The sequence below is a fragment of the Sphaeramia orbicularis genome, chromosome 2 (assembly GCF_902148855.1).
Source record: "Sphaeramia orbicularis chromosome 2, fSphaOr1.1, whole genome shotgun sequence".
Lineage (NCBI taxonomy): Eukaryota > Metazoa > Chordata > Actinopteri > Kurtiformes > Apogonidae > Sphaeramia > Sphaeramia orbicularis.
In genome coordinates this window covers 24424598-24450075 of record NC_043958.1, presented here as the reverse complement: position 1 = coordinate 24450075, position 25478 = coordinate 24424598, and the positions used below count along the sequence as shown (strand labels likewise).

Genomic DNA, 25478 nt, shown 5'->3' with positions numbered 1-25478 from the left:
ATATTTTGAGGCAGGGATTGAAAGACAGTGTATGACCAATTAGTTTATTGAAAGTCATGAGAATTTATTTGCCACAAGAAAATGTACATAATAGAAAATGTTTTTATTCTATGTGTCCTCCTTCTTTCTCAATAACTGCCTTCACACGCTTCCTGAAACTTGTGCAAGTGTTCCTCAAATATTCGGGTGACAACTTCTCCCATTCTTCTTTAATAGTATCTTTAAGAAAGTTGCTGTGTGATGTTCTATTGGTAGCATGTTCTAAAACGCCCCAAATAGCAGAATCCAGAGGGTTTAGATCTGGGCTAGAAGGCGACCATAAACATGATTCCCAAAAATTGCTAAAGTTGGATTTGTTGTTGTTGTCAACAAGTGTTTTGGTGTTCTTGTGTAAGATTTGAACTTCAAATCATATTTTACTGCATTTCTAACGGTCTTGTTGTCTACCTCAAGTTCAATTGCGATTTTTCTCATGGATTTGGTTGGATCCTTTAGGATTTTGGATTTGAGAGTTTTAACCTTTTCATGCACGAATTATGAGAACCTTAATCAAGATTTTTTTTTTTTTTTTTCCTGAATGTTTTTATTCCTCTTTAGGCATGAAAAAAATAATGTGATTGAATTTTTTTTTTTATTTTTTTTTTATGAACCTATGTTTCATGGAGTTACAAAAATGTCCACTCAGCTGGACAACCTTAATCAAGATTTTTTTTTTTTCCTGAATGTTTTTATTCCTCTTTAGGCATGAAAAAAATAATGTGATTGAATTTTTTTTTTTTTTTTTTTTTTATGAACCTATGTTTCATGGAGTTACAAAAATGTCCACTCAGCTGGACACCATGCGTTTAATTTTTGAAGCAAAGAAACATACATTTAATGTCATACTGTGTGAAAACTATGAAATAAATGTTTTTTTTTTATATTGCTAATCTGATGTTTTCTCACATTTTAACAGACTATAATAGCAGTTATTACTCACTCAAATAATATGCAAAAAACAACAAAACACAACAACTTAAAAAAAACAACAACAACTGTTAATTACAGTCTAATAACAAATAACTGATTTACACTCAAATATTTTTCAGCGGATCAGGTTTATCAAGAACAGGAATGTTACAGTAACAGTATGAATCGCAGTGTATTATGGGATGGTGCATAAGTGTCCACTGTGTTGGTTGATATGCAAGTAAAACAACAAAATCCATGAATATACAAGAGAACAGCTGGAGAAGAACTGTCCACTGTGCATGAAAGGGTTAATAAAAGCTTTGGTACGTTTTTTGTTGCTTCCTCCACTTCCAGACTTTCTGGTAATAGTTTTGCTCATAGTCATTCTCTTCTTTCCATTCTAAACAGTCTTTATGGACACTCCAACTATTTTTGAAATCTCCTTTGGTGTGACGAGTGCATTCAGCAAATCACACACTCTTTGACGTTTGCTTTCCTGATTACTCATATGGGCAAAAGTTTCTGAAAAAGGTATGGATAATAGTGTTAGGTATGATTATGACATCAATATATGTTTGGGTTCAAAACAACTGACGTAGTGTCTGCTGAGAAAAAAACAACTAAATGTTCATTGTAAATTTTGCTTCCCCACCCTGTAGATCCGATCCATAATGCACATGGAGAAATGATAAGTTGAGGAATAATATTGTGAAAATTGCACTAAATTTTCTTAAGTTTTTTAATTTAAATTACAGTTTTTTTCAGTTTTTTTTTTTTTTTTTTTTTTAAATAGTTTATAAAAGTAAGTATCAGGTTATTCACATCCTTATTGTTTGGATAGTTTGTAAATGTAAATATCGGCATAGTTGAATGTTATTTTTTGCACTAAAACAATTTGGAGTTGTCATTCCTTATTGGTTATAATGCTATTATTTTAGTGGTCCGGCCCACTTTAGATTAAATTGGGCTGAATGTGGCCCCCAAAAGAAAATGCTCTAGGCACTGGATTAAGCCACAACAGCACACATGCAAAATCAGACTTTTTTATATTATAGTTATATTTGTCTATAAATTGTACAATATAGTTTATTATTTTCAGTGTGCAGTGGGTTTTGCTGGTTGGTTCTCATTGTCAATGTATTTTTAGGCCCGAGCCGAGTAAAGCCGGCGCATGGGGACGAAATCGCCAGTGACGCTGTCGCCTTTCACCACTGTCGCCACTCTCACACATATTTACATTCACAGCACTGAGACCTTTAACCCTTTCATGCATAGTGGTCACTCCAGTGGACAGTTATTCTACGGCTGTTCTATTGTTTATTCATGGGTTTGGTTGTTTTAGTTCTATATCAGGACTCTTATGCATCATCCAAAACACTGCGATTCATACAATGACTGTAACTTTGCTGTTCTTCATAAACCTGATCTGCACTAACATGTTTCAGTGGAAATTAATTGCTAATTGGTATTAGACTGTACAAATTATTATTATTATTATTATTTGTTTGTTTGTTTTTTTGCATACCCTCCTGAGACCCTGCAATGCATTTTGTCCTCTGTAGGGGACAAAAGTTTGACAGTTTTACTTTAAAAATGCTGTCCATTACAAAGGACATTCCATGAAAAAAATCAGTCAATAAATAAAAAAATTGTTTTAAAAAATGTATCTGAAAAAACTGTTGCATTATGCAGTTTCCAATCAAGACAATTCAAGGCAGAATTCTGAGTTTAAAGGCAGAATTCTGAGGAAATAAATTCAGAATTCTGAGATTAAAGGCAGAATTCTGAGTTTAAAGTCAGAGTTCTAAGAAAAAAAAAAAAAAATCAGAATTCTGAGATTAAAGTCAGAATTCTAAATTTAAAGTCAGAGTTTTGAGAAAAAAAATTCAGAATTCTGAGATTAAAGGCAGAATTCTGAGGAAATAAATTCAGAATTCTGAGATTAAAGGCAGAATTCTGAGTTTAAAGTCAGAGTTCTAAGAAAAAAAAAAAATCAGAATTCTGAGATTAAAGGCAGAATTCTGACGAAAAAAAGGCAGAATTCTGAGAAAAAAAAGTCAGAATTCTGAGATTAAAGTCAGAATTCTGAGGAAATAAATTCAGAATTCTGAGATTAAAGGCAGAATTCTGAGGGAAAAACGGCAGAATTCTGAGATTAAAGGCAGAATTCTGAGGAAATAAATTCAGAATTCTGAGATTAAAGGCAGAATTCTGAGGGAAAAACGGCAGAATTCTGAGATTAAAGGCAGAATTCTGAGGAAATAAATTCAGAATTCTGAGATTAAAGGCAGAATTCTGAGGGAAAAACGGCAGAATTCTAAGATTAAAGTCAGAATTCTGAGGGAAAAAAGGCAGAATTCTGAGATTAAAGGCAGAATTCTGAGGAAATAAATCAGAATTCTGAGATTAAAGGCAGAATTCTGAGGGAAAAAAGGCAGAATTCTGAGATTAAAGTCAGAATTCTGAGTTTAAAGTCAGAGTTCTGAGAAAAAAAATTCAGAATTCTGAGATTAAAGTCCAGTGGCCCTAATCCTGTTCTGTAAGAAAGTAATATGAAAACAATGAAATAGAAACATTTTTAATGCTGCTCCTGAGACCCACCAATGCATTTTGTCCTCTGTAGGAGACAAACATTTGACAGTTTTACTTTAAAAATGCTGTCCATTACAAAGGACATTCCATTAAAAAAATCAATCAGTAAATAAAAATAGTTTAAAAAAATGTATCTGAAAAAACTGTTGCATTATGTAGTTTCCAATCAAGACAATTTTTTAATGTGAAAAAGCTAAAACTGTCCATTTCCTGGGTCTGAAATGAATGAAATGAGTAATAACTAATATTAGAGTGTGATAAAATGTGAGAAAACAGTAGCAATTTAGCAATTAGTGGCATTAAAAATGCTTTTATTTCATAGTTTTCACACAGTATATCACTTTCTAATGATGATTTTTATAGAAATGTTTCTTTGCTTCAAAACTTAAATGCATGGTGTCCAACTGAGTGGACATTTTTGTAACTCCATGAAAAATACATTCATTAAAAAAAAAAAAAAAAAAAAAAAATTAATTGCATTGTTTTTTTCATGCCTAAAGAGGAACAAAAACACTCAAGAAAAAAAAAAAAATATTGACAAAGGTTCTCATAATTCCTGCACGAAAGGGTTAAAAACATGTATATGACATGTGCACAAATCGCATATTTACGCCTGCTTAGAATCAATGGGAGTCAATGGGCCACGCCCACTTGGGGTCAGTCACGTGGGTGTAAGTGCACGACACGTGACCTCACAGACATGTGGGGGACCTCCAGAGCTTTCAAATAAGGCTCAATATGTGGTTGCCATGGAAACAGCTACATTGTTCTTGCTCAGATTATTATTATTATTATTATTATTATTATTATCATTATTATTATTATTATTATTATTATTATTATTATTATTATTATTATTAATTTATTTATTTTTATTAGGCCTGAGCCGAATAAAGCCAGCGCAGGGCCTATTGAGTCTGCAGTGGTTACTATGGAAACAGCTATATTATTCTTGCTCAGATTATTTATTTATTTATTTATTTATTTATTTATTTATTTATTCATTCATTCATTCATTCATTCATTCATTCATCTGTTTATTTATTTACTTAATTTATTTTTCTTTCCTCTGCGCTTTGAGCTCAAATTTGACCCCTGAACATTTACGAAAACTCACCAAAGTTTGCCCAAAATTCAGAAATGTGCAAAATTGAATTTACTTATACATTTCGTAGATGTCGGTAAAGAAATGTTGCCACAGCGCCCCCTTGAAAAAATGGAAATGCATTACGCCAATGGGAGCACATCTAACGTAAAGTTTGTCGTACAGCCACGAAAATCAGTACACAGATTCTTCGTCAGGAGACAAACAAAAAATTATTATTATGGCCACGCCTGTTGCACAAGGAACAAATGATTAAATTGTGGTGGTGATCGGGGGTGGGGGGGGACTGATCTGCCTTGGCGAGTCCTTCTAGTTTTTTTTAGCATCACACAGTAAAAATTCCACGGTCGTCTGTGAGGTCTATGCGTCTGTTTTCCGAGTGCAGGAAATCTACTCAGTGTCGTAGTTTTTTTGGCAGAGCGCAGGTGTTTTCAGACAGATAGGCTGTTGAAATACTTGAGTGACAGCTGTAATGACCAATCGCTGATCAGTATCTCAGTTCTACCGTTCAGCTCTATCTCCACATGGAAACTTGGAGAAGCAGCTTCATTTTTCACTGCATTAAACAACGTCAGGTTATTTATCTTTAGAAATACCTGCTTTTGGATCCTGCAACTTAAATAGAAGGCAAGACATGATGATGATGGCACGACTCTGCAGGAAAACTAACCATATGCAAATGTGGAGCTTCTATCCTATATAATAATAATAATAATAATAATAATAATAATAATAATAATAATAAATCATTCTATTATAGTAATAGGGATGTAACAATATGAATGTTTTGTATACTTTTGTGTATTTTTTCTTATTTTTAGTATACTTTAGTATGTTTTTAGTATATTTTAGCATATTTTTTGTATATTTTAGTGTATTTTTGCATGTTTTTTGTGTAGTTTAGTATACTTTTAGTGTATTTTTGCACATTTTTTTCTATACTTTTGTGTATTTTTTATTTTTAGTATACTTTAGTATGTTTTTAGTTTATTTTTGCATATTTTTTGCATACTTTCGTGTTTTTTTCTTATTTTTAGTGTACTTTAGTATGTTTTAATGTATTTTTGCATATTTTTTTCTATACTTTAGTGTATCTTTGCATATTTTTAGTGTACTTTAGTGTGCTTTTAGTGTATTTTAGCATATTTTTTGTATATTTTAGTGTATTTTTGCATAATTTTCGTGTAGTTTAGCATATTTTTAGTGTATTTGTGCATATTTTTTTCTTATTTTTAGTATACTTTAGTATGTTTTTAGTGTATTTTTGCATTTTTTTTTCTATATTTTAGTGTATTTTTGCATATTTTTTCTATACTTTAGTGTATTTTTGCATATTTTTCATGTAGTTTAGTATATTTTTAGTGTATTTTTTTTCTTTTTTTTTGTATATTTTTGTGTATTTTTTCTTATTTTTAGTATACTTTAGTATGTTTTTAGTGTGTTTTTGCATATTCTTTTTTTAGTTTAGTATATTTTTAGTGTATTTTTGCGTATTTTTTGTATATTTTTGTGTATTTTTTCCTTATTTTTAGTATACTTTAGTATGTTTTTAGTGTATTTCTGCATATTTTTTCTATACTTTAGTGTATTTTTGCATATTTTTAGTATACTTTAGTATGTTTTTAGTGTATTTTTGCATATTTTTCATGTAGTTTAGTATATTTTTAGTGTATTTTTTTTCTCTTTTTTTGGTATATTTTTGTGTATTTTTTCTTATTTTTAGTATACTTTAGTATGTTTTTAGTGTATTTTTGCATATTCTTTTTGTAGTTTAGTATATTTTTTGTGTATTTTTGCATATTTTTTGTATATTTTTGTGTATTTTTTCTTATTTTTAGTATACTTTAGTATGTTTTTAGTGTATTTTTGCATGTTTTTCGTGTAGTTTAGTATATTTTTAGTGTATTTTTGCATATTTTTTGTATACTTTTGTGTATTTTTTTCTTATTTTTAGTATATTTTAGTAAGTTTTTTGTGTATTTCTGCATATTTTTTCTATACTTTAGTGTATTTTTGCATATTTTTAGTATACTTTAGTATGCTTTTAGTGTATTTTAGTATATTTTTTTGTATATTTTAGTGTATTTTTGCATATTTTTGTATACTTTAGTGTATTTTTAGTGTAATGGTGTGACAAACATTTGTATTTGTCATTATTTCTAGTTGATTCTGTTCTTATTTGACTGATTTTTGACCCACTTTCGCTCATACTGGTCTAAATGTGGAACCTGAACAAGCATGAGTCTAAAACAGTGAATACCATGCCAAACATACATTAAAGATGGCACCTTATCGCCATTGTTGGACCATTTTCCATATCGAGTTTGTGTTCAAAGTGCGGTAATCAAACACGGTTATCATGATAATTAGAATTTAAACGGTAATACTAACCTTCTGGAATTTTACCTTGGTTTTTCATCATTACATCCCTACTCAGTAAGAATAATAAGAGCTCAGTTTTTTAGTCACACATCAGTTGATTTTTTTTTTTTTTTTTCTTCTTTTTTTGTTAATCTTACACTGACTGACTTATTTGGCTCGTTCTTTAGTAACAATGAGGTTATAAAAATATCTCTGCCTCAGGCAACATCCTGTTCACAAAGCAGAAAGCAGAATTCTGTACATGTCACTTCACTTAACTTCATTTCAGTCCCCCCCCCCCCCCCCCCCCAACCCCATCTGTTTCAGTTTCATAACATACGTACAGTAAAAGCTCACTTTGAAACCATTAAAACCATTAAAAAAAAACATATAAAAGCGAAAAAAAACTTGACAAACACAGTCATATCATCTCCGTTAAATTAAAGTTAATGGGTTCGTGTAAAGCTTTACAATGAAGCAAATGCACAATTTATGAATCATGAAGCAACATTTATGGTAATTTTAATTTATTGAACTTGAAGTAGTTTGGAAATCTAATAAAATACAAGATTAAGAGTTTAAGATTAAGAGATCATCTCTGCTGTAATATTTATGTCACACAACACATTTGATTTATAATTAATAACTGAATAAAACTTGGGGGAAACAAAACAGTCTGCCTAAGCAAAAAAAAAAAAAAAAAAAAAAAAATCCTAAATTGAGTGTTTTTCAGTGTGGTCGGAACTATTTTAAGACATCAGAAGCAGTCCCTTTTTTCTTTTTTTTTTTTTTTTTTTTTCAGACACCATTTTCTGACAACTTGAGACTTTTGGTCATATTTTCCAGACAATTTCATGCATATCACTTTTTTGCCCTGATCTGCTGGAAGTTGAGATATCCCTACTCTGCAAAGAAAAAAAAAAAAAAAGAATATCAGATGATTGGAATGGTTTCTTTTTTTTCTCACTGGCAGTGGTGGTGTGTCTGATAAGAGCCATGGAGGTTATTGTGGGAACACCCATCCTTTTTCGGAGATAAAATTACCCCCGTCACAGGAAATTGACAGAGAAGGCAGCTGGAAATAGCTTTTTAAAGTCCTTGGCTTTGGGTCTGAGGGGAAAGAACCTTGACGATAAAGAATGGGAGTTAGTCTGTGTGCAGGCTTTGGTTTCAAATCATAGGCTTATACAGTAATCCATTTACTTTAATGAGGTTTCCTTTGGTGCTCAAACTACATGTTTTGCGTTATCGAGCGCCAAGAAACACAAGAAAAGCCAAAAATATTACATTTGATTCATAACCTTAATGGTGTTCAGTGTTAACGTTTACGTCCTCCAATCCTATGTCTTATTCATTCTCTATAAAAGTAGTTCTAGCGTCAGGAACCGCTATCACCCCTTAACCCTCCGCTATCCCGTCCAGCAAGGCCTTTTTTCGCACACTTGTGGAATAATGTCAAACAATTTTTTCGTACAGTTTGTTTTTAATTCTTTTACACTTTTTTTTTCTATTTCATCAACTTGAGCTGTAAATAAAAATACCAAATACTCAATAATTGTCACATTTTTTAACCTTTTAAATCCATGTTTGTAATGTAAACAAACCATTTTTTAGATGCAAAAAAAACACAAAAATTATTTTTTTCAATATGCTACGTAAAAAGTGGATCACATATTATTTAATTTTTCCATCCTGGCATATGTCAGTGATTAACTCCAACATTGGTTAATTTTTTGCATTGTTATTATTTTTGGCGCTAGGTCAAATGTTAAAAAATACTAGCATCTGTCACCAAAGTGTGCGTAAAATGCACACCTGTAAATCAAACTATAAAATATTACATATTAATTTATTTTTCTGCTCTAATTTGATTTTATTTTGGTAAATCAAGGTCAGCCCTAATCATACATATCAAATAATCATTCATTTTAGATTTTTTTTTTTTTTTTAACCCTTAAAATGATCTCTTTTCATCATGATGTCACTACATTTTTTGATGCAAAAAACACAAAATATGTTGTTTTTTTTCTTTTTTTTTCAAAATACTACATACAAATTGGATCACATATTATTTGATTTTTCCATCCTGGCATATGTCAATGACTAACTCCAACATTGGTTAATTTTTTGCATTGTTATTATTTTTGGCGCTAGGTCAAATGTTCAAAAATACTAGCATCTGTCACCAAAGTGTGCGTAAAATGCACACCTGTAAATCAAACTATTAAATATTACATATTAATGTATTTTTCTGCTCTAATTTAATTTTATTTTGGTAAATCAAGGTCAGCCCTAATCATACAGATCAAATAATCATTCATTTAAAAATTTTTTTAACCCTTAAAACAATCTCTTTTCATCATGATGTCACTACATTTTTTGATGCAAAAAACACAAAATATGTTGTTTTTTTTCTTTTTTTTTCAAAATACTACATGAAAATTGGATCACATATTATTTGATTTTTCCATCCTGGCATATGTCAATGACTAACTCCAACACTGGTTAATTTTTTGCATTATTATTATTTTTGGCGCTAGGTCAAATGTTCAAAAATACTAGCATCTGTCACCAAGTGTGCGTAAAAGGCACACATGTATATCAAACTATTAAATATTATATATTCATTTATTTTTCTGCTCTAATTTGATTTTATTTTGGTAAATCAAGGTCAGACCTAATCATACAGATCAAATAATCATTCATTTAGATTTTTTTTTTTTTTAACCCTTAAAACGATCTCTTTTCATCATGATGTCATTACATTTTTTGATGCAAAAAACACAAAATATGTTGTTTTTTTTCTTTTTCTTTCAAAATACTACATAAAAATTGGATCTTATATTATTTGATTTTTCCATCCTGGCATATGTCAATGACTAACTCCAACATTGGTTAATTTTTTGCATTATTATTATTTTTGGCGCTAGGTCAAATGTTCAAAAATACTAGCATCTGTCACCAAAGTGTGCGTAAAAGGCACACATGTAAATCAAACTATTAAATATTATATATTAATTTATTTTTCTGCTCTAATTTGATTTTATTTTGGTAAATCAAGGTCATTCCTAATCATACAGATCAAATAATCATTCATTTTACTTTTTTTTTTTAACCCTTAAAACGACCTCTTTTCACCATGATGTCACTACATTTTTTGATGCAAAAAACACAAAAAATGTTGTTTTTTTTTCTTTTTTCCAAAATACTACATGAAAATTGGATCACATATTATTTGATTTTTGCAGCCTGGCATATGTCAATGATTAAAAGCAACATTAACAATATTAATAAATTAATTTAAACCCTCACCTCTCAAATGAAGCCCAGATATCAGTAAAAGTATGATTTATGCCTTAATGGCTTACGTACGTTTAAGATGGCATATAGACTTGTACAATTATGTGTAATATTCATCTTAAACTTGTCTGGTTCAAAAGTTATGAATCAAAAAGTAGTGGGCGGTCCATCCAACCTGAGTTTCATGATATGAATTGAAACTTTTTGGGTCTTCTTTTACACTGTGGAATATCTGGTGTTAATTAGCATTACAGCGCATTACCGCCACCTACTGCTGGGGAATGTGAATGGACGGCGCTCCACTACATAAAAAATACAGCACAGATTACACTGGGGAACACAATTTTTGTTGAGTTAGGTCTGACAGCTGTTTTAACTAATTTTTGGGTGCGGAATCCAAAACTGATCTCAGTTTTTCTCTATCACGTCAAGTTTTTGAACTATAGGATCCCCGTTTTCTTAAAAAAATATGAAAAATACTGTACTTAACAGATACGTGCTTGTTTTATAAAAATTTTCAAATATTGACATACAATGAAATATGAAAAAAACAGGTATGACTGCAATGTTAATTTAACACTATTATATTTTTACAATGTAATCACGTGCCAAATTATTCAACTCGTGCTGATCAAATCCCCTACGAACTGAATCCTCGTGAATTTCCAAATCTGCATCATTGCTTTCACTGCGTTCTTCAACATCACTCAGATCTTCTAGAGGAGGTAGTTGTTCGAAAACTGGCGCTGGAATTTCAGCTGAATAAGGCATTGGTCTTATCGCTGATGGTAGATTAGGATATTCTATTTTATTTTTATTTTTCTTGTTAAATCCTGATGTTTTCACTAAACAAAAGTAACAGTCTGTGCAATGATCTTTTTGCTCTCGCCAAACTTTGGGGATACCAAATGCCAACTTTTGGTCCACATCCGTAAACTCTTGACACACTGCTTGCACACTTTGTGAGGGGCCCATGGCTTGTCTTGATCACCGGGTTTTACTTTAAAATATGCAAAATATGCTTGTTTGACAAATGCACCGATGTTTTCCCTCTGACATGGAATGGTGAAACTACCGCAAATATAGCAAAAGGAGTCAGGGTTGTTTCGGCATTTACGACAAGAAGTAGCAGGAGCAGACATGATCTGGAACAAAGGAAATATATACCTATGTAAATAAAACACCGAGATGGAACAGTTACAAGCTTTGAAAACTAAAAAAAACAGCATAAAACGAAATAGAACTTACAGGTTACAAGGTTAAGAGAAAAGCCAGCACAAATCTAGCTAGCTTTCTGTTTGCGGATATTGATAGTACTGACCTATTGTTAGCTGCACTTGACGTGCTAGAAAAAAAACTTACCGCAACTTTGGAATCAGCATGCCAGTTTTAGTTTTAATCAGCATAAAAAAATCTAACTCAACAGAATTTTTTTTTTTTTTTTTTTTTCAAATTGTTCCCCAGTGTTATTTTTTCCTCAGGCAAATGCTCGCGACCCACTGAAAACAGGTTTGTGACCCACTTTTGGGCCACAACCCACCAGTTGAGAATCCCTGCTCTATATAAGAGCACAGAGCAAATTGTACACGAATAAAACCCGTACTCTGAATATATTAGTTTTCGTGGAAAAGCAGATACAAGCTGATGAGTTCTGCTTGAATGAAGCAGTAATCTGGGTCCATCTGAGGTGAAAGCATCTCATTAATTGTCCAGACTTCCACAGATTTAACAAAAGTAAATAAAAGCCTTGGACGTTATTAGAAAATGTGTAGCCGTCACTGTCTGCGAACAGTTTTCCTTCCTCCTGCAATGTTTTCTTTATATTCTGCTGAGCTTTCTTCTGCAGGAATCCTCTATTTTTCTCATACTGATAAAAAAAAAAAAAAAAAATGTACACAAACGTGCACGGACAAACACATTGTTTCCAATTTACTGATAGAAAAACTGTGTCTGGAAAACACATAGTGCTATCGCTATCAAACACAGAGCATCCAATAAAATGATAACCTTCCAGGATGAGACTCTGCACATACAATATACAGTAGGTCTGGGTAAAGAACACATGTAAACAAATAAATAATGGTACATACAGCGAGAGGCCGACCCGTCTTACTGCCATCGCCGTATACGCTCTAGTATCCATCAGGAGGCGATGTTTACTCTTCCCTTTATTGAAGAGTTATTATGTTAACTTGTCATGAAATGTGTCAAATATGTGCCAAATATACCTTTACAGCAGGGGCGTAAAACTCATTTTAGTTCAGGGGCCACATTCAGCCCAATAGGATCTAAAGTAGGCGGGGCCAGTAAAATAATAACAGTGAAAAAAAGTAAAATTACAGAATGAAAATGATTATTGCGACAAAGTTTCCATAAAAAATCTGAATACCATAAAAAACCTGAAATATCTTTTGAAAAATAAGTGCAATTTTAACAATAATAATAATAATAATAATAATAATAATAATAATAATAATAATAATAATAATAATAATAATATAATATAACAAGTGTTCAGAGACCAAAAAAAAAACACTATTTCTGTTTAAATTAAACTGTTTCCAGGTTGTTGCATACAGCAGAAAAAGTTGAAGCTTGGTACCAGTCATGTGTATGTCAAATTATATTCGATTCCAGTCAATTTTTGTTGAGTTCTAATGAAAAATGTTAAATGTTAAATGTAAATGTCCACAGAGTCCACATTCCACAGTGAATGTGAATGTGTACCTGCTCCAGTTTAGTTTTAGCCCTTTCATGCATGACTTATGAGAACCCTTTGGCAAGATTTTTTTTCTTGAGTGTTTTTATTCCCCCTTAGGCATGAAAGAAACAATGTGATTTTTTTTTTTTTTTTTTTTACGGAGTTACAAAAATGTCCATGCATTTGATTTTTGAAGTAAAGAAACGTGTGTTTAAAACCCAATATCAGAAAGTACAGAAGAGAATTAGAGCCACTGGAAAAAAATACAATAAACTAGAGTCCAACATGTATTTCTTCTTCTTATTATTATTATTATGAGAAAAAAAAGTCAGAATTCTGAGAAAAATTTCTGAATTCTGAGATTAAAATCAGAATTCTGAAAAAAAAAAAACCAAAAAACCCAAAAACAAAACAGAATTCTGAGTTTGAATTCAGAATTCTGAAAAAAAAAAAAAAAAAAAAAAAAAAGGAATTCTGAGATTAACACCAGAATTCTGGAAAAAAAAAGTCAGAATTCTGAGAAAAATTTCAGAATTCTGAGATTAAAATTAGAATTCTGAAGAAAAAAAACAAAAAACAAACCAGAATTCTGAGTTTAAAGTCAGAATTCTGAAAAAAAGAAAGAATTCTGAGATTAAAGTCAGAATTCTGACTTTTTTCTCATAATAATAATAATAATAATAATAATAATAATAATAATAATTATATATATATATATATATATATATATATATATATATATATATATATATATATATATATATACAGGGTGGGGAAGCAAAATTTACAATGAACATTTAGTTGTTTTTTCTCAGCAGGCACTATGTCAATTGTTTTGAAACCAAACATATATTGATGTCATAATCATACCTAACACTATTATCCATACCTTTTCACAAACTTTTGCCCATATGAGTAATCAGGAAAGCAAACGTCAAAGAGTGTGTGATTTGCTGAATGCACTCGTCACACCAAAGGAGATTTCAAAAATAGTTGGAGTGTCCATAAAGACTGTTTATAATGGAAAGAAGAGAATGACTATGAGCAAAACTATTACCAGAAAGTCTGGAAGATACTATTAAAGAAGAATGGGAGAAGTTGTCACCCGAATATTTGAGGAACACTTGCACAAGTTTCAGGAAGCGTGTGAAGGCAGTTATTGAGAAAGAAGGAGGACACATAGAATAAAAACATTTTCTATTATGTCCATTTTCTTGTGGCAAATAAATTCTCATGACTTTCTATAAACTAATTGGTCATACACTGTCTTTCAATCCCTGCCTCAAAATATTGTAAATTTTGCTTCCCCACCTTGTATTTATATATATATATATATATATATATATATATATATATATATATATATATATATATATGTTTGTTTGTTTTTACCCCCAGTGGCCCTAATCCTCTTCCATAAGAAAATGATATGAAAACAATGCAATAAAAACATTGTTAATGCTGCTAATCTGATGTTTTCTCACACTTTAACACATTCTTATGCTAGTTATTACTCATTTCATGGAGATAACATGCACAAAAAAACAAACAAACAAAAAAAAAACAAAAAAAAAAACCTTTGGTTTATGCTCCAGCATGTTAGTGCAGGTCAGTTTTATCAAGAACAGCACAGTTACAGTAATGGTCTGAATGTCAGTGTATGAGATGATCCAACAAAAGCCATGAATATATAAGGGAACAGCTGGAGAACAACTGTCCACTGGAGTGACCAGTATGCATGAAAGGGTTAATATTCACTCATGATGGAAAACACTCTTAAAAGACTCCAGTGTGACCCACAGGCAGAGCACTGAAATCACTTGAGATGTAAATACAGCTATTAAAAAATGAGATTTACGTTCCTTAAGTGGTCAGCTGTTTGGATGTTCTCCTTTAATTGAAAGCTGCTTCCTTCTCCAGCATCTGCTCTTAATCACAGAAGCTGTTCTGCCGCTGCACACTGAGATCCACTCAGAGCTCCTTCTTATATCACTCGACATGAATCCCTTCTTTGAAACTTTGCGTGTTTTTCATCACCTACAGCCCTTCTGAAGGCTTCTTACTTCTCCCTCTGTGATCTACATTTTTCTTTTTGGTTTTACAACTTCTATGTAAATGCACTAGCTTTGTATTTTAGCGCATGTATGTGAACACTTTAACTCCTGAGACATTATTTCTAGAGTATGTGCTTGTGTTCCTTTTCTTTTTTTTTTCTGTTTTAATTTTTAGGAATCATTTTTATTTGTACTTACAAAATCACAACAACAAGAAACTACAAATCACTAGAAATAAAAAAAAAACAACCCAAAAAAAAAAAAGTTCAGCTTGTGACAAACATGTTAAGTGCATATATTCCATTCTTTCTTGAGTCTGTTTGCGCAGGCAAAATAAAACATGACCAATATACCGTTTTGCCTTTTGGGTACACTTGTGGAATAATTTCAAAAAAATTTTCATACAGTTTGTTTTTAATTCTTTTACACTTTTTTCTATTTCATCAACTTGAGCCGTAGATAAAAATACCAAATACTCAATAATTGTCACATTTTTTAACCTTTTAAATCCATGTTTGTAATGTAAACAAACCATTTTTTAGATGCAAAAAAAAACACAAAAATTATTTTTTTCAATATACTACATAAAAATTGGATCACATATTATTTGATTTTTTCATCCTGGCATATGTCAATGATTAACTCCAACATTGGTTAATTTGCATTATTATTATTATTTTTGGCACTAGGTCAAATGTTAAAAAATACTAGCATCTGTCACCAAGTGTGCGTAAAATGCACAACTATAAATCAAACTATTAAATATTATATATTGATTTATTTTTCTGCTCAATTTGATTTTATTTTGGTAAATCAAGGTCAGCCCTAATCATACATATCAAATAATCATTCATTCTAGATTTTTTAACCCCTTAAATGATCTCTTTTCATCATGATGTCACTACATTTTTTGATGCAAAAAACCACAGATTTTTTGTTTTTGTTTTTTTGTTTTTTTTTTTTAAATACTACATAAAAATTGGATCACAAATTATTAGATTTTTGCAGCCTGGCATATGTCAGTGATTAACAGCAACATTAACAACGTTAATAAATTAATTTAGACCCTCACCTCTCAAATGAAGCCCAGATATCAGTAAAAGTATAATTTATGCCTTAATGGTTTACAGATCAAAAACAGTGGTTCTAATGGAAGAAATAGTGCGTTTTAGGCACACTTGGGAGACAGATGCTAGTCTTGTAATTTTCTTTTGTTTACAATGTGCACATTTTAGTTGGTGGCCACAATTTTAAAGATCATGCACAAATGAACAACTTTTGAATTCTAACCTTATTTAAATTGTGGAAAATAATATGAAATTTTTTTTTTTTTAAATGAAGTGCAAAGTGTGCCTAAAAAGCGCACCCGGATACCAGAGGGTTAAAATGTACATTTAATTGTGATTAATCAAAATTAATCTACAGCAACCCTGTGATTAATCTGATTAAAAAAAAACCCAAAAAAACAGTCTATTTTTATAGTGAGTGGGTCTCACTCACTGTTTGGTTTTGTCCCCCCCCCCCATTACACAGGCTGCGGTGGGGTGCACTGAGCATGCTCAGATGACAAAGGTCTGTTCTATCAGCACATTTTGACATTTTTCTTATTGAGCAAACAGTTGAGTTTTTTTGAATAGTTAAAAGAAGTCATACATTGAGAACACTCACCACAGACACTTTAGGGGTTAAAGGCTTAACCCTTTAAACCAGGGGTGTCAAACATGTGGCCCGGGGGCCAAATGCGGCCCGCCAAAGGGTTCAATTTGGCCCCTGGGATGTTTTTGCCAAATGCAAAAATTCCACAGTCTTGAATTGAATTTAGCAAAAAAAAATGTAGCTTGAATTACGGAAAAAATCTTGAATTAAGCAAAAAAAAAAAAAAAACCCTCAAATTTAGCAAAAAATCTTGAATTAAGAGAAAAAAAAAAAATTAAATGAAGTAAAAAAAAAAAAAAAAAATCTTGATTTAACCAAAAAGAAAATCTTCAATTAAGTAAAAAAAAAAATCTTCAATTAAGCCAAAAAAAAAGTCAAATTTAGCAAAAAAAAATCTTGAATTAAGCAAAAAACAAACAAACAAAAAAAAAAATTCAGTTAAGTAAAAAAAAAACATCTTTAATTAAGAAAAAAAAAAAAAATCTAGAATTAACAACTTAATTTTTTCCCTTTGTTTTAGTGCAAAAAATAACATTAAATTATGAAAATATTTACATTTACAAACTATCCTGTAACACTAAAATGTGAATAACCTGAACAAATATGAACCTGAAATGTCAAAAGAAAATTAAGCACAATTTTAACATTTTTTTTCTGCCTGTTCCTCAGTGTTTAGTGTCTTTGGAGATCTGATCCATAATGCACATGGACAAATGAGAAGTTGAGGAATAATATTATTAAAATTGCACTGAATTTTCTTAAGTTTTTTAGTTTAATTTGAATTTTTTTCAGGTTTTTTTTTTGGATAGTTAAAAAAAGTAAGTATTTTCATAATTTAATGGGTTGTTTTTTACACTATAACAAAGGCAAAAATTTGGAGTTGTCATTATTTCTAGGTTATTATGTTATTATTTTTCTGGTCCGGCCCACTGCAGATCAAATTTAGCTGAATATGGCCCCTGAACTAAAATGAGTTTGACACACCTAAGCCTAAAATGGTCCACCTGGACTTTTTTTTTTTTTTTTCCTATTTTGACTAAAAGGTTGGAAAACATGCTGTGAGTGAGCCCATTTTTATCGATCACTTATTTTTTCCAGATCTTTCAAAATCTGGCATTCATTTACCATTTACTGCATGTTATAATCCTGATAAAACGGCTCCTTCTCCAGCTTCTAGTACAGATGTGAGTGAAATTCCGTAACGACCCAATAAAACCTATAAAGTGCAACGTCTCCGGTTTCAGAAACTGTTGGAATTTTTCCAATCGTACAAACAGTGACAGAGTTCCAGCCGTCCAAACTGCATATGCACAGAGCGCGTCAGCGATGACACGTCAGGTTTTAAAGAGTTAACCACATAAAGTCTGACATTTCTTTTCCAAGAGGTCAGCAGCACATACTATAATGAAAAACAGGTTAAAAGATCCGAAATAACAATAAATAAAAAACAGCATTTTTTTTACAGTGCAAGATTTAGTCAAATTCAATTTAAAAACACAGGCACTGTTTAAAGGTGTTTTTTTTTTTTTTTTTTTAATAAAAGGTAAAATAAGATGTGTGCGTTCATGTAAAATGTGATTAATTTATAAATCATAATGTCTCAAATACATTATTTTTTTTGTTCCATACCACGTCACTGAGGCCTTTCAAATTAATATCATAGATCCTCTAAAAAAATTAAATATGCATTAAATTCACAGGACTTAATATCTCAAAGCTCGTCTCAAAAATACTTTTTTAATGGTGACTTTTCTATGTTTCCTCTTCTTTGTCATTCTGTGTGTGAAGACTGACCAATTACTTATTCTTCCCTGAAATGAACTTATTCTGATTATCTAAGAGGCACTTACACAATGACTGCGCAGCACACAATCATCAGTTTTTACTTTTTTTTTTTTTTTTTCTTAAATGTCCTTGATGAATAATAACACTTTGTCATTAAGAAAGTTTCAAGTGCATTCATATAATCTTTCTTGGGAAAATATACAGCTACAATATCAGTGCTGCAGCTTTATTCAGTAGTAACTGTGGTAGTCGGTTTTTATGCAAAAACGTATATATTTTATATAATTGTGCTGAATTTTCTTTTGACATTTCAGGTTGTTCATATTTGTTCAGGTTATTCACATTTTATTGGTACAGGATAGTTTGTAAATGGAAATATTTTCATAATTTAATGTTATTTTTTGGACTAAAACAAAGAAAAAAAATTAAGTCATTAATTCTAGATTTATTTTTTTTTTTGCTTAATTCAAGATTTTTTTTTACTTAATTGAATTTTTTTTTTTGCTTAATTCAAGATTTTTTTTTGCTAAATTTGACTTTTTTTTTTGGCTTAATTGAAGATTTTTTTTTTACTTAATTGAAGATTTTTTTTTGGCTTAATTCAAGATTTTTTTGGCTTAATTCAATATATATTTTTTTTTACTTAATTTATTTATTTATTTATTTATTTTGCTTAATTCAAGATTTTTTTTTTTTGCTAAATTTGAGATTTTTTTTGGCTTAATTGAAGATTTTTTTTTAACTTACTTGAAGATTTTTAAATGTGTATATATATATATATATATATATATATATATATATATATATATATATATATATATATATATTTGTTTATTTTAATTTATTCTTTTTTTTTTGGGAAGAAATCATGTAGTGTCAATCACTTGATCACTGTGAACATTTACCTCCTAACACCCAGCAATGCATTTTTGTATTCTGTAGGTTTTTACTTTAAAAAAAAAAAAAAAAGAAAGAAAAAAGGCTGTTCACTTCAATGGACTTTCCATTAAAAAAATTTTAAAAATTATGTTTCAAATCCATTTATTTTATAGGCAGGCTCCGTCTCTGTCTGTATTTAAATCACATCTAAAAATGCACTTTTTCTCATTGGCTTTTAATCAATGAGTGACATGTTTTGGATTTTTTTGGTTTATTTTATTTTATTTTATTTTATTTATATATTTCTTATGCTGTTTTTATCAGATTTTAATTAGTCTTTGTTTTTATGATAGGTGTATTTTATTATTCTTAGCCCGCTTTGCACCCTGTGTTATCACTGTTTTTATTTTTCTATTTATTTCCTTGCTTTGTGATTTGTGTACGGCACTGTGGCCAGCTGTACAGTTCTGAAAGTGCTTTATAAATAAAGTTGGTACGGTACAGTACGGTACGGTATGGTATGATAATCAAGATAATTAATTAATGGAAAGCAATAAACAAAAAAGGTAGTTAAGTAGTAACTATTTCAAAGAATTCATGTACATTTAGTTCTCATAATGGGTTTTATAACCAAAAAATTACAATATCAGTCATTAAGAATTCATACCTTTACTATTCTGTTTGATTCATGTGGGGGGCGCTAGCATAAGGTATTACCGTTATACTAAAAAAAACATAATAATAATAATAATAATAATAATAATAATAATAATAATAATAATAATAATAATAATAATAATAATAATAATAATAATAAATAAATAAATACATAAATAAATACATAAATTTCAGATTGTCTGTGTTGGGGTTATGGATTTTTTTTAAATTTATTTATTTTTTTAATATTGACTTTCTTTATTGGAAGCAATTTTACAGGCAGTATCATGACAGAGAGGACTTCCATTCATTTTTTTTTTTTTTTTCTTCTTTTTTTTTTTCTTTTTACCACCCCACAATCCCACAATCCCATCCGAAAGACAACAATTGTTACTGTAAATCCAATACTGACATGTGAACAGTACAGAATACATATGGAAATAAATAAGTAAATAAAATAAAAATGGTAAAAAAAAAAAAAAAAAAAAAAAAATTACAATGAGAGAGTTGTTTTTTTTTTTTTTTTTTTTTTCAGTAATTATTTCATTTTCCCTCTGATTGGAAGTCTGGATGCCGAACTGTAACAACCTTATCAGTACAGTTCAGGACGGAATCGACTGGTGCACAGTTTATCTAGAAAGTCATCAGATCAACATGGCTTACAGAAGACTGGCAGACAGTCAAGATTAAGTTCACACAGCTTTCGTTTTTTTTTTTTTTTTTTTTTTAAAGAGAGAGAGAGAGAAAAGGGAGTGTACATTAACCCCTCCGAATGTCACTAAAAATATATGCACAAACGGGACGAGAAAATAGAAAGAAAACATCACGATATACAGTAAGACAGTCGGTTTATTTTTTAATCACAGTCATTTTGATTCAGATCCTTAAAAAACCACAACATCCATATGATTTTTTTTCTGTCCCAAGTACTTTTCCTCACTATTTATCTTAATCTTACTCATTACATTTTGCATTTTTCACTATAAATCATGCATTTTCCTATATTTAATTCACTAATCATGTGGATGTTCATTAACCCTGTGAAGCCTGAACCATTAAATCATTAACAGAAAGTTCCACTTCTTTGAAACTAGAACCTTTATTGGTCCTTCTGAACACCCCCCCAATTTTTTTTTTTTTTTTTTTTTTTTTTCAAATATCAATTTCCATGCATGACTTTCAGTTTTGTATCATATTTGATACACTGGGTCACAATGCTCAAATATTATTATTTTTGAACAAACAAAAACATAACACATAAACATATCTAACAAATTGGTAATTCCTTTTCAAAATTGTCAAAGTTCGTGTTGAGCCGCATTATGTCATAAATTCCCATTACGTAATAAAAGTTCCAAATGTAATAAGAATGTCACGTCATCTTGTAATAAAACCGCATTATGTAATAAACTGACGCATTTTGTAATAAACTACCTCAATGCATTATGTAGTACATTTTTTCGCATTATGTAGTAAGTTATTACAATTGGTGAAATTTATTACAAAATGCATTTTGACACATTTTTATTTTTATCTTTAACCCTTTCATGCATGAATTATGAGAACCTTAATAAAGATTTTTTTTTTTTCCTGAGTGTTTTTATTCCTCTTTAGGCATGAAAAAAACAGTGCGATTTCATTTTTTTATGAATCTATTTTTCATGGAGTTACAAAAATGTCCACTCAGCTGGACGGCATGTGTTAAATTTTTGAAGCAAAGAAACATATATTTAAAACCCATCATCATAAAGTGATTTACTGTGTGAAAACTATGAAATAAAAACATTTTTAACTCTTTCAGTGCCATGGGCCGATTAAATCGGCTTTACGAATACAACCTTTAAAGTGCCACGGGCCGATCAGATCGGCTTTGGAGAACACACCACATTTGTGTACAAACAAACCATCCACCCCCATTTCTTTCTCACATTTCGATGACGTTCTTTCAAATCTTCTTGCAAATTACGATCAATAATGAATCGGCTGCGTCCGGTGCGTTTTGAATCTAAGTAGCAATCGGTCGGATGTTACCGAGCGGTTTTGACCAAGGAAGAGCTCGCGTTTCGTTTTCTGCTTGGGAAATTTTATGAATGAATTTATGAATGAAATCATATGCAAATTAGATGGCCATTTTGTAGTAATATCGTGAACACAGCGATCTGTCAAAACAATCCCATCTGCTAGAAAATGAGTTGTGATGACGATTCAGACTTCGATTATAAAAACGACGCGAAATACTGAAAAACGGCCAAATTCTGTGGCACTTTTAAGGCTTATTAGCCCCTTAACTGTCTGGCACCGAAAGAGTTAATGCAGCTAATCTGATGTTTTCTCACGTTTTGTCATATTCTAATACTAGTTATGGAGATAATTCGCAAAAAAAAAAAAAAAAAAAATTTTGTTTGAGGAAAATTAGCAGTTGATTTACATTCAAAAATGTTAGTGCAGATCAGGTTTATCAAGAACAGCAAAGTTACATTAATGGTCTGAATGTCAGTGTAGATGATGCATGAGCGTCCACTGTGTTGATTCATATCCTCTTGAGATCCAGTAAAATGAAAATCTTTAGCTTTTTTTTTTTTTTTTTTTACATTAAACAGTCATCTTAATTGGAAACTGCATAATGCAACATTTTTTCAGATACATTTTTAAAATTATATTCATTTATTTATTTTTTAATGGAATGTCCTAAGCAATGAGCAGCATTTTTTTTTTTTTTAATCATTATTAAAACTGTCAAACTTTAGTCCCCTACAGAGGACAAAAATACATTGCTGGGTCTCAGGAGGATATGGAATTAAAACAACTAAACCCATGAATATACAAGAGAACAGCATCTGTCCACTATAGTGACCACTGTGCATGAAAGGGTTAAAGTTCTGATTCCATTACCTGTAGCTCCTGTGGCTAATTTCTTCTAAATTGCTCTGAAATTATATTAACCCTTTCATGCATGAATTATGAGAACCTTAATCATGATTTCCCCCCGTTTTATTCCTCTTTAGGCATGAAAAAGAAAAAAAAAAAAACAAAAAAAAACAATGTAATCGACAGCTTTTTTTGAACCTATTTTTCATAGAGTTGCAAAAATGTCCACTCAAATGGATACGATGCGTTTAATTTTTGAAGCCAAGAAACATGTATTTACTGACATACTGTGAAAACTATGAAATAAAAACACTTTTAATACAGCTAATCTGATATTTTCTCATATTTAAACACGCTCTAATACTAGTTATTACTCACTTCATGGAGATAATATACAAAAAAAAACCTATTTTGTTAAAGAAAAAATTATAATTACAGTCTAATAACATTTGATTTACTGCAGATCAGGTTTATCCAGAACAGAAAAGTTACATGATGCATAAGCGTCCACTGTGTTGGCTCATATGGAACTAAAACAACAAAACTCATGAATATATAAGAGAACAGCTGTAGAATAACTGTCCACTGTAGTGACCAGTATGCATGAAAGGGTTAATTTGGATTGTTATTACATAATGAACCATATTACTTTTTTTTTTTTTTTTTTTAATAAAAATGTGTCAAGTGCATTTTGTCATAAATTTCTGAAATTGTAATAACTTACTACATAATGTGAAAAAAATTACTATATAATGCGTTGACGTAGTTTATTACAAAATGCGTCAACTTATTACATAATGCGGCTTTATTACAAGATGACGTGACATTCTTATTACATTTTGAACTTTTATTACAAAATGCATCAATTTATTACAGAATGCGGCTCAACAGTTCTGCGTCTTTCTTCATTAATGACAATCTTGTAGTGTCACTGGAAAGGCCTCCGGTGAATGAATTCCTCCCCCTGGTGGATTATCTGTGTACTGTATGTATCTAATTGTATACATCAGGTTTAAAATAAAAAAAAAAAAAAATCACACTGATCATGTCGAGGGCTTCAAAACTCATGTATCAAATAAGATACGTTTGGCGTTATAGAGTTAAAGCTTTGAACAAATTCAAAGTTTATTATATCAACACAGAGAAAACTGAAGAAAAAGAAACGAATGTATAAATAACACTGGTCAACAACAAATTTATTGTTGAAGTTTTTTGAGCTGATTTAGGATAATTTTGGTGTGCTGAATCCAAAAATCACATTAATTTGGCTCAGTCAGGTCAACTTTCTGAACTATGCTACATATTAGCTTTCTAACATTTTTGCTTACATTTATGGGCATTTTCACATCATATGATACAAAATTCTTTCATATTTCTTGCAATAAACGAGTTCTGAAGATTTTACTTTTGCCAATTTATGATTAGTGTTTTTTTTTTTAATATTACAGGTGAATGAAATGGCTTCGACTAGAAGATCTTGCAAAAATAAGCCTGACGTATTCTGCTACATCTGCGGTGAATACACCATTGTACCTAACAGGAATCCTGTTAGAAAATGATTTTTTTTCTCTTAAAATCTATTTTGGGTGAGAACTATATATATATAAAAAAAAATCAACTGATAAAGTCACAAAAATGTAATCAATTTTGTGAGAAGATCAAATTTTTCAAAATCAAATTAGCAAAAAACAACCTGACCTGATTGAAACCAAGCGTTATTAAGCTGGTCTGATGCCACGTCTACACTTTCCCGCTGAGTGTTTTTCAGAGAGATTCAAGACTTGCGAATACTTGGAGTTCCCGCGTTTCTTAAAAAAAACAAAAAAAAAAAAACAATCCAAACCATCTACAGATCTAAAATGTTTAACACCTATCAAAATATATAAATATCACTGGTCAACAACAAATTTATTGTTTCAGTTTTTTGGGCTGATTTAGGATAATTTTGGTGTGCGGAATCCAAAAATCACATTAATTTTGCTCAATCAGGTCAACTTTCTGAACTATGCTACATATTGCATACTTTTTTAACATTTTTGCTTACATTTATGGGCATTTTCACATCATATGATACAAAATTCTTTCATATTTCTTGCAATAAATGAGTTCTGAAGATTTTACTTTTGCTAATTTATGATTAGTGTTTTTTTTTTTAATATTACAGGTGAATGAAATGGCTTCGACTAGAAGATCTTGCAAAAATAAGCCTGACGTATTCTGCTACAGTTTGTAATGCTTAATAAATACATCCTGTTAGAATTTGTTTTTTTGTTTTTTTTTCTCTTAAAACCTATTTTGGGTGAGAACTATATTAAAAAAAATCAACTGATAAAGTCACAAAAATGTAATCAATTTTGTGAGAAGATCAAATTTTTCAAAATCAAATTAGCAAAAAACAACCTGACCTGATTGAAACCAAGCGTTATTAAACTGGTCTGATGCCACGTCTACACTTTCCTGCTGAATGTTTTTCAGAGAGATTCAAGACTTGCGTTGGCGAATACTTGGAGTTCCCGCATTTCTTAAAAAAAAAAAAAAACAACAACAACAATCCAAACGATCTACAGAT

General features: G+C 30.4%; 1 protein-coding gene across 1 annotated transcript in view; it reads left to right on the top strand.

The window, feature by feature from the left end:
* Positions 1 to 25478, top strand: part of LOC115433075 (E3 ubiquitin-protein ligase Midline-1-like) — a 192862-nt gene that overhangs the window by 76100 nt on the left and 91284 nt on the right. The gene's annotated exons all lie outside the window — the stretch shown is intronic.